Raw genomic sequence first — 11,224 nt, 5'->3', positions numbered from 1 at the left:
CTTGTGGGGGGGTCAAGTTCGTGTGGGCCTGTGCCCGCTGCAGACGGCGCTCTGAGCGGGTGCTCGGGGGCCCCCAGGCCCTTCCTCTGTCCTGAGGTCAAAACTGTCTTCACGTCAGCACCAGGTGCCGGCCTTCCTCCCCGCCTCCACCCTGTGCAGCGTTGACGCCCATGACTGGTGGGCCCTGCCCTCAGAGTGTGTGCGAGTCCGCACCTACGAAGGTGGTCAGGGTTAGCTCGTCACGTGCAGCACTGCAGCAGCCCACGTGCAGGAGCCTCGGGGCCCCGCGTGCGAGGGGTTCCCGGGTGGGAATGCAGGGCCACCATGCGAAAGTGGAGCGGCCCCCCTGCCCTTTCCCATGCGGGAGGTTGAACCACTTGCCAAGAGAGGGTGGCAGAGCCAGGCTGTGATCCGGGCTCCCTGCCCCTGGTTGGGAGCTGCTGCTGGGACAAGGAGGCGCAGAGGCGCCCCCCCCAGGCAGCTGGGGAGGCCTGCGGGGAGAGGGAAGGCCTGTGTGGGCTCCCCGGAAGCGGGGCATCCTCTGCAATGGGTCTGAGGGGCTCATTTGTGTCCTCGATCTCTTGCCCGCCACAGCCCTTTCTAGGAGTCCCTGGACCACCGTGCCCCCTGCTAAAGATGCTTTGAAGGCTCCCCACTCCTCTCAGGAGGAAACCAGCCCCCCCCGTACCAAGGGCCCCTCCTCACCCTTGTTCCTGGTGAGGCATGTGGGGTGGCTCTGCAGCCACCCCCCCTTTGTGCAAACCGCCCCCCCCCGGAGCACTGCAAGCCCAGTGGGCAGCGGCTGCCCACTCCTGCGTGCTCAGCTGGGGAGCAGCGGGGGCAGGAGTCTGCCCCGGGGACATCTGCTAATTGAGCACTGCTGAGCTTGGAGGCTCCTGCTCGGGCTCTCTGTCCTGTGGCTTGGGCGCCACCCCACTAGAAGTGTCATGGGGATATTAATGAGGGGCACAGCCCTCCCCCGGGGCAGAGGGGACAAGAGGGGGTCCAGGCAGCATCAGTGCTCGGCTGAGCGACCTGGAGAGACCACTGCCGGAAACTGGGCAGGAGGGTCACTCGGTGTTGTAGCTCCCGTGGATTTGGACAAATATAAAGACGCATTTTACTCGATCACCGCGGTGTCTCACTGTTTGCACTGCCCCAAGGCCGTCCGCCCTGCACCTGCGGTTCAACGCCTGGCCCCATCCCGAGGACCACACAAAGTAAAACCCTGGTTGCAAATCCCAGTCAAAAAAGCTTGAAAAACACCCTTTGTGCTGGATTCCCTCTTTTGTTAAGTAATGTTCCTTCCTATATCTATTTATTCTGTGGGTGGTTTTCTTTTCTTTTTTCTTTTCTTTTCACCTTAAATCCTAGATCGTCTGAAATTAATATTGCTATGTCAGCCTTCATTTATTTATTTTTGGTGGGTAGATGCCTGGCATACCTTTTTCCTTTTTCATCTTTGACCATATTGTGCTTTTGTGTTTTGGTGCATCTCTGGTAAGTAGCAAATAGTTGCATTACTCTCCTTTCAAAATCCAATCTCAGATTCTCAATCTCTTAATAGAATGTAGTCCCTTTACGTTTATTGTAATTACTGGTACATTTGGATTCAGTCTCTTACCAAGTTGTCTTAGGGGCTGAAGTGTTTGTGAGGAGTTGTTTTGACTTTTGCTTCCTTCTGGGTTGGCTCTCCCTTTTCTTTCCTTCCTTTTCCCTCCCGTGTGGATAACTCAGCTCTCTTCTGTGTGGTGGCTTTAAAACACACCACTGTCACGCCAGGGTCACCACTTGCCGGGAATGGCCAGCAATCCCTGTACTGACAGATGAAAGGTGACTCCAAACTTTGCCGTGAAAGAGAGGAGCGGGCAAGGGGGTCAACGCTCAGAGACGAAGACCCTTTGCTCTTCTTTGCTGCCACTTTTATTGGTCCTTCAGGATAATCACAAATCCTTATCAGTGTTTCTCAAGCACGTGATGTGTGACAAGGGGTCTTGAACTGGGAGGATTAGCAAATATGTGTGTTCTATGAGTTCTGCTAAACATAGCCTAGGGGACAATGCACACATCTCTTTGATCCCAGGGCGGCTGTTCCGGCTGAGAAAGCTTCCGGGAAGGCAACTCCCCACGGTATTCCAATGGCAGAGTGGTCAAGCAGGCCTCAGCATTCCAAAGGCCCACGCCTTCTCCGAAACCTTCCCTGCCCCCAGTGGCCTCGTGTTACATTTTAGCAAGCCAGGTATTATGGCTGATTTCCTGCTCTACATTAACAACAACATCTCCCGCTTTCTGTTTCTTTAAAGCGGCAGCAAGTAGTTTGAGACCGCTGCGCTGTGTAGATATGCTTCACATCTCCGGCGGTGGATAGGGCTTTCGTTCCAATTCTGCAGACTATGATGAGAAGAAAAACAGTAATTACTACAATAGCAACTCCTCCCACAGAAGTTGGAGTCGGACTTCCCTCCCCTTGCTGTGGGCTGGCCTTAGGGACTCACTTTGAACGACCAGGACGGGGCCTAGGGGCCGCTGCAGTTCCAGCCCCCAGCCCATGTGCCAGACCTGGAGGGCGGGGCCCCAGATGACCCCAGCCACAGAACATGAATCTCCTGGCCGAGGCTCTGGGTGTTATGGAGCTGGCCCCTGGTCCAGGTCCTGAGCTGCAGACCTCGTGAGCATAATAAATGGTTGTTTTATTTCACTGAGTTTGGGGGTCATTTGTTATGCAGCCGCATTCCCTGGGACGTACTGTGTCTTCATCAGCTTCTCTCCATCTGAGCCACGTCTGGGTCCTACTCTCTTTTTGGTGGCCGGAGGGGCCAGACCTGGGGAAGGGGCCATCCTGTGGTTTCCTGTCTGCCGGAACGGCTGAGCTGGACACTCTTCTGCAAGACAGTTTTGCCGTGGCCCTGGCCAGGACCTGTGGATATCCAGGTCAGATTCCACATGACTTCTCCCTGCTTAGGGTGCCCACACCACGAGAGGAGGATGAATTCGTCTGCCACTGACCTGGTATTGTAAGAACTTCTCTGTTCTTGAACTTCATCTACATGGAGTCATGCATTAACTACTCTTTGGGGTTGGCTGCTTTCGCTCAGCAGAGCGTACTTGGGGTCCATCCGTGCTCTCGTGAGCATCGGGGCAGTGCCTTGGCTCCCTGAGCGGCAGGTCATTATGCACACACGCCACAGTCTGTTTATGCTGTGGCCTGACCGTGAACGTTTGCGTTGTTTCCAGTTTTTGACTACAACGAAGAAAGCCGCGGGGAACCCGCAGGCCCCAGTACAAGGACAGCCACCACCCCCTGCTGGCTGCAGGTGCTCCGCCGACCCAGGCTTCGTAAAGAACGAAGATGTGGGACACGGTCGGTTGAGCATCCAGCTCCTGGTTTCCGTTTAGGTCCTGATCTCAGGGTCGTGAGATGGAGCCGCGCATCAGGCTACATGCTGGGCATGGGGTCGGCTTGAGATTCTTTCTCTCCCTCCCCCCGCCGCCCCCCATGCGCACATGCACACGCACACGAGAGTGAAGATGCAGGTTGCTCTCTCTTGGGTAGACACCTAGGAGCAGAATTGCTGGCTCATAAGTAGGTGCTCATTTAACTGTATCAGAATCCGCCCAACTGTCTTCCAAAGTGGCGGTACCACCTCACGCTCCCTCCAGCGCTGTCAGAGGGCCGGCGGAGGTCTCTCCACAGCTTCACCAGCGCCACGGATTTCCAGTGTTCTCAGACTGGCCGTCCTGTGCTCCCAGCGGCGTCTCACTTGATTTGCATTTCCCTGGTGACCAGTGATGCTGGGCACCTTTCTAATGTGCTTGTGGTTATTTGCATCTTTTCCTGTATGAAGTGTGTGTTCAAATATTTTGTTCATTTTAAAAAATATTTTATTTATTTATTTGATAGAGCATGAGCAAAGGCAGAGTGAGAAGCAGACTCCCCTCTGCGCAGGGAGCCCGACGCGGGGCTCGATCCCAGCACCCTGGGATCATGACCTGAGCCGAAGGCTGACGCTTCACCGACTGAGCCACCCAGGCGCCCCTATTTTCTTCATTTTTAAGAAGAGTGCTTTATTTTATTTTATTTTTTTTTAAGATTTTATTTATTTGCGAGAGAGACAATGAGAGACAGAGAGCATGAGAGGGAGGAGGGTCAGAGGGAGAAGCAGACTCCCTGCTGAGCAGGGAGCCTGATGTGGCACTCGATCCCGGGACTCCAGGATCATGACCTGAGCTGAAGGCAGTCGCTTAACCAACTGAGCCACCCAGGCGCCCAGAAGAGTGCTTTAAAAATACCGAATTTTAAGATTAAAAAAGTAATCTGCATGCAGCTCTTCATCAGATATGTGTATTTTGAATATTTTCTTTCAGTCAATGGCTTGCTTTTTCATTTTTCTCATTGGTGTCTTTGGAAGAATAGAGATTTTTGATACTTATGAAATCCAGTTTATCAACTTTTTTCTTTTCTTTTTTAAAGAAGATTTTATTTATGGGACGCCTGGGTGGCTCAGTCGTTGAGCATCTGCCTTCGGCTCAGGTCATGATCCCAGGGTCCTGGGATTGAGCCCCGCATCGGGCTCCCTGCTCGGCGGAAAGCCTGCTTCTCCCTCCCCCACTCTCCCTGCTTGTGTTCCCTCTCTCGCTGTGTCTCTCTCTGTCAAATAAATAAATAATCTTAAAAAAAAAAGATTTTATTTATTTTATCAGAGAGAGAGAGAGAGCACGAGCAGGGGGAGGGGCAGAGGGAGAAGCAGACTCCCCGAGGAGCAGGGAGCCCGATGCGGGGCTCGATCTCAGGACTCTGGGATCATGACCCGAGCCGAAGGCAGACGCTTCACTGACTGAGCCATCCAGGTGCCCCTCATGTTCTTGTAAAGGAATGATTGCCTACCCCGAGGCTGTGATGATTTCTTCTGTTTTCTTGTAGAAGCCTTACAGTTGGGCTTTGACCCTGAGATGATCCACGGGGAGTTAGTTTTGTGTGGTGTGAAGCAGGGCTGAGGTCCATTCTGTGCTCAGCTGTCTGTCCTCCTGCCCCCGCACCAGCAGCTGGAAAGCCTCCCCTTTTGAGGGGCCTGGCTGTGGGTCAGTCCTGGGTGCTCTCCTGACCTTTGCAGGGACATGGTGGCCAGTAGCCCACACTTCTGGATTGCAGAGGGCTTCCCATATCCCCCCAGCCTGCCCAGTGCCTGCCATGCAGTCAGCGTTCCTTGTCCTGAACTTGCCCTTTCCAGGACCAACCCCTCTGACCACACCAGGTCCTGGAGGCAACGGGTGGCTGGGGACTGGACCTCGCCTGGGAGGTGACAGGGCAGGCTGGCTGCATGCTGAGGAGGGAGGCCCAGAGGTCAGGCACGTGGACTTGAGCCTCTGGCCACGTCTGTGTTTCTACAGAGGAGATCTAGGACTCTGGCCTCTGAGGACCCGCCTCCCATCCTTCAACCTGCATCCTGCTCGGCCGCAGATGGTGCCCTTAGCCTGGGCTTTCCTCTGCTCCAGTGGGTTGGGGCTCAAGGTGGGTACAGCCCACCTGACAGCACGCCAGGTGTCCAGCCGTATAGAGAGGTCAGGTGCTGGGGATCGTTGGCCAAGTCTGTGGCAGCCCAGAAGCTCCAGGCCCCCAACGGGAGTGGCGCCTCCCTTTATCGGAAGTGCAGACACGCCCTCCACCTGCGGGGAAGCGCCCTGCCCCCAACGTGTCACCCTAAAGGACCTGGTGTGCCCTGGATGGCCCCAGGACCCTCAAGGCTGTGCCCCTGCCCCCAGGTGAAACTGGGACCCTCCCACTCATAGACTCAATCGCCTCCTTGCTCCCAGGCCAGGGTGTGACTTCTGGCTGGCTAGGAGGGCCCCTGGGTGGGTCCTGGGAGGGTCCTTGGGGGCCTGTACCTGGGTGTTAAGTTCTCTCTAGGTGGATCTTTTTTTTTTTTTTTAAGATTTTATTTATTTATTTGAGAGAGAGAAAGCATGAGAGAGGGGAGGTCAGAGGGAGAAGCAGACTCCCCGCCGAGCAGGGAGCCCGATGCGGGACTCGATTCTGGGACTCCAGGATCATGACCTGAGCCGAAGGCAGTCGCCCAACCAACTGAGCCACCCAGGCGCCCTTTTTTTTTTTTTTTTTTTTTAAGAATTTATTTATTTATTTGACAGGGAGAGACATAGCAAGAGAGGGAACACCAGCAGGGGGAGTGGGAGAGGGAGAAGCAGGCTTCCCGCCAATCAGGGAGCCTGATGCGGGGCTTGATCCCAGGACCCTGGGATCATGACCTGAGCCGAAGGCAGATGCTTAACGACTGAGCCACCCAGGCGCCCCTCTCTAGGTGGATCTTAACCGGAGCCTGCTAGGACTAGCGGAGACCAGACCAGGGACCTCCAGTGGGGCTCCACACTCTGAAGGGGTGCCAGTAAGGGGTTTCTGGGACTTTCCCAGCGGTTCTGGAGATGGCAGAGGGCGACGGGCCGAGCTTTAGCCACTAGGAAATTCTCTGGGTGAGGAAGGCCTGGTTAACTGGGGGAGGTGTTGGCTGCATGCTTCATTTACTTTTTCATCGGATGTAATTTCAAACAAACTTACACTAAAGTTGGAAACATAGTGCAAAAGACTTCTATATACTCTTCATCTAGATTCACCAATTTCTAACATCTTGTCCCGTTTGGTTTATTGTATAACTAAACTTAGGTCTGAGCTGTCTGGGAGCAAGTTGCAGATGTTGAGCCCTTTACCCCTGACCCCTTAGTGTCTGCTTCCTAGAACATGTCCTTTGTGACTCATTAAAACAGGAGACGTGGCCTTGATGCCGTGTTATTGATAGCCCACATCCACATTTCTCCTTTAACTGTCTCCCAATTCCACATTTTTGCATATGTGGTTTTTAGTCTGAGAATCTGCGATGCCCCAACCTTTCGTGGTCTTTTGTGGTCTGGACATGTTTGCGGAGGTGGTCATTTTGTAGAGTCTGTGATGCTTCCTTGGGATTGGTGTGAGGTTTTGCATTTTGGGCTGGAACCACGGGGGTGGGGTGTGTCCTCCAAGCGCAGTGCCTGGGGTGCATGATGTCAGTCTGTCCTGTTGCTGCTGATGTGAGCCCTGATCCCAAGGCCAGGAGAGGTCTGACAGTTTCTCCACGGCAAGAGGTATCCCAGGGGACGTGCCTTGAGGCTGCATGAATATCCCGTCTCAGTTATTACTGTGATGGTTGCAAACATCATCCCTTTCCAAACCTTATCCCTCTGCATTTACTGGTTGGGATAGCCAAGCAGACTTTCGAAAGGACTGCTATGTTCCTAGCAGGGAGGGATGTGGATGCGGGGGTGAGGAGGCTGCCGTAGGGCTCTCTGCTTTCTGGGGCTGCTTGGGTTTGGAGCTGGGCATGCTAATGGTTGGAGGTGGAATGTGAGGAGGGTCCAGGATGCCTGGGCACCTGGGAGGATGGGGTGCTCATCTATTGAACTGGGAGGCTGTTGGGAGAGCAGGAGGAGAAGGTTTGGGCCAGTGCAGTGTGAGCTGTGAGTCTGGGTTTCAGGGAGGGATCCCTGCAGAAGATGACAAAGTTGTCACCATCAGCATCTGAAGGATTTGCAAGGCCAGAAAGTGAAGGGCTGTCATCCTGGCTTATGAGCCACTGGAAAAGGGAGGAGAACACCCTGCAAGAGTTCACGATTCAGTACCTGATGCCTTTTACACTTTTCATTTGTATTTGAATAAGGAATATAAGTACTTAGTACAAACTCAACGTACAAGAAGGTAGAGGAAAAAAAGTAAGTCTTCCTCCCGTCCTGGCTGTACAGTTCTGGTTCTTCTGATTTCTGTAACTGAGTTTTGAACCCTCTCTCTCATATATATATATGAGAGAGAGAGGCTTGATCCCACAGCCCTGAGATCATGACCTGAGCTGAAATCAAGAGTCAGATGCTCGTTTGACTGTGCTATCCAGGAACCCCTGAACTTTATAGACTTTTCAATTCTTTTTTTAAAAACCCAAGGTGCATTGTGGTCACTTCAATTTTCTTCTTTAACAAGGTATCTTGGCAAAAACTGCATTTCACATATTTCAGATGCCTCCTCTTTTATGGCCTCAGAGTCATTCGGGGTACAGGGGAGGGGGTGCCAGTGAAGGAGGGGCAGCCCTCAGTGATGGGCATTGGGGTGCAGGTGCCCCTTCAGATCACTACATTTGTTGTCTTTGGGGTAAATACCCAGCAGTTGCTGGGTCGTAGGGTAGCTCTATTTTCAACGTCTTGAGGAACCTCCATACTGTTTTCCAGAGTGGCTGCCCCAGCTTGCATTCCCACCAACAGTGTAAGAGGGTTCCCCTTTCTCCACATCCTCCCAACACCTGCTGTTTCCTGACTTGTTAATTTTAGCCATTCTGACAGGTGTGAGGTGGTATCTCATCGTGGTTTTGATTTGTATTTCCCTGATGCCGAGTGATGTGGAGCATTTTTTCATGTGTCTGTTGGCCATTTGGATGTCATCTTTGGAAATGTGTCTGTTCAGGTCCTTTGCCCATTTTTAAATTGGATTATTTATTTTTTTGCAATTGAGTTGTATGTGTTCCTTATGTATTTTGGATATTCACCCCTCATCAGATATATGGTTTGCAGATATATTTTTTTGCATTCTGTAGGCATCTTTTCAATTTATTGACAGTTTCCTTAGCTGAGCTCTTTAGTCTGATGTTGTCCTACTTGTTTGCTATGGTGTTGGCTGCCTGGGTTTTGGTGTCCCATGCAGGAAACTTTGCCAAGACAAATGTCAAGGATCTTTCTCCCCATGGTTTTTTTTTTTTTTCTTTTTTTTCTGGGAGTTTTATGGTTTTGGGTCTTACATTTAATCTTTGATCCATTTTGAGTTAATTTTTGTGAGTGATATAAGATGGGGGCCAGTTTCGTTCTTCTGCAGGTAGATATCCAGTATTCCCAACACCATCCATTGAAGAGATTGTCCTTTCCCCATCGTGTGTTCTTGGCACCCTTCTAAAAAATTAGCTGGCTATGTATGTGTGGGTTTATGTCTGGGCTCTCTATTCTGTTCCTCTGGTCTGTGTGCCTGTATTCGTGCTAAGACCTTACTGTTTGGGTTTCAGTAGCTTTGTATTATAGCTTGAAATCAGGAAGTGTGATGCTTCCAGCTTTGTTCTTTTTTCTCATTGTGACTTTGGCTATTTGGGGTCTTTTGTGGTTCTAAATAAATTTTAGGATAGTTTTTTCTATTTCTATGGAAAATGCCATTGGACTTTTGATTGAGATTGCATTGAATCTGTAGATCGATTTGGGTAGTATGGACATTTTCACATGAATTCTTCCAATCCATGAGCACAGAATATCTTGCCATTTTTTTGTGTGTGTGTCTTTTTCAATTTCTTCATCAGTATCTTACAGTTTTCAGTATACAGGTCTTTCACCTCCTTTCTTAAGTTTATTCCTATATTACTTGATCTTGTTTTTGATATTATTTTGATATTATTGTAAGTATAATTATTTCTTTATTTCTTTTTCAGATAGTTTGTCGTTAGTGTATAGAAATGCAACCAATTTCTGTATGTTGATTTTGTGTCCCGCAACTTTACTGAATTCACTTATCAGTTCTTACAGTTTTTTTAGTGGAGTCTTTAGGGTTTTTTATATATAAGATCATGTCACCTGCAAACAGAAATAGTTTTACTTCTTCCTTTCTGATATGGATGCTTTTTATTTCTCTTTCTTCCCTAATTGCTGTGCCTAGGAATTCCAGTGCTATGTCGAATAGGAATGATGAGAGTGGGTATCCCTGTCTTGTTCCTGATCTTAGAAGAAAGGCTTTTAACTTTTCACCACTGAGTAGGATGTTAGCTGTGGGCTTGTCATACATGGTATTTATTATGCGAGGAGCATTCCTCCTTATCCAGTTTGTTGAGTGTTTTTATCATGAAAGGATGCTATATTTTGTCAAATGCTTTTTCTGCATCTATTAAGATGATCATGATTTTTATCCCTCATTCTGTTTTTTTTTTAAGATTTTTTATTTATTTATTTGACAGAGAGAGACACAGTGAGAGAGGGAACACAAGCAGGGGGAGTGGGAGAGGGAGGAGCAGGGAGCCCAAGGTGGGGCTCGATCCCAGGACCCCGGGATCATGACCTGAGCCGAAGGCAGATGCTTAACGACTGAACCACCCAGGCGCCCCTTTCATTCTGTTTTTTAAAAGGATTTATTTATTTATTTGAGGGAGAGAGAGAGCGCATACAAGTGGGAGGGCAGAGGGAAAGGTAGAGAGAATCTCAAGCTGACTCCGTGCTGAGCACAGAGCCAGACATGGGGCTAAATCTCATGACTCTGAGATCATGACCTGAGCCGAAACCAAAAGTTGGTCACTTAACCAACTGCACCACCTGGGTGTCCCTATCCTTCATTCTATTAATGTCATGTATCACTTTTATTGATTTGCAGATGTTGAACCATCCTTGCATCCCAGGGATAAATCCCACTTGGTCATGGTGGATGATCCTTTAAATGTACTGTTGAGTTTGGTTTGCTGATATTTTCGTGAGAATTTTTGCATTTATATTCATCAGGGCTATTAGTCTTTAATTTTCTTCTTCTTCTTTTTTTAAGGATTTTATTTATTTACTTGTTAGAAAGAGAGAGAGACCACAAACAGGGGGAGCATCAGGCAGAGGCAGAGGGAGAAGCAGGCTTCCCGATGAGCAAGGGCCCGAAGTGGGGCTCGAGCCCAGGACCCTGAGATCATGACCTGAGCCAAAGGTAGATGCTTAACTGACTGAGCCACCCAGACGTCCCAGTCTTTAATTTTCTTTTATTGTGGTATTCTTTTTTTTTTTTAGATTATTTTTAGATTATCTTATAATTTATTTTTATATTATTTAATTTTAGATTATTATATTTATTTGACAGAGAGAAAGATAGCAAGAGCAGGAACACAAGCAGGGGGAGTGGGAGAGGGAGAAGCAGGCTTCCCGCGGAGCAGGGAGCCCGATGCGGGACTCAATCCCAAGACCCTGAGATCATGATCTGAGCTGAAGGCAGACGTTTAACAACTGAGCCACCCAGGCACCCCTATTGTGGTATTCTTATCTGGCTTTGGGATCAGGGTAATGCTGGGCTTGTAAGATGAGTTTGGGAGTGATCTCTTTTCAGTTTTCTGTTACTCTTCTTGTAATAATTTTCCTGCCCATTCTTGCTTGTTTGTGTGACGCTTTTCTCAATTAATTTTAAAATCAGCTTGTCTAT

The sequence above is a fragment of the Halichoerus grypus genome, chromosome 10 (genome assembly GCF_964656455.1).
Source record: "Halichoerus grypus chromosome 10, mHalGry1.hap1.1, whole genome shotgun sequence".
Taxonomy (NCBI): Eukaryota; Metazoa; Chordata; class Mammalia; order Carnivora; family Phocidae; genus Halichoerus; species Halichoerus grypus.
This window is presented reverse-complemented; position numbering follows the sequence as displayed.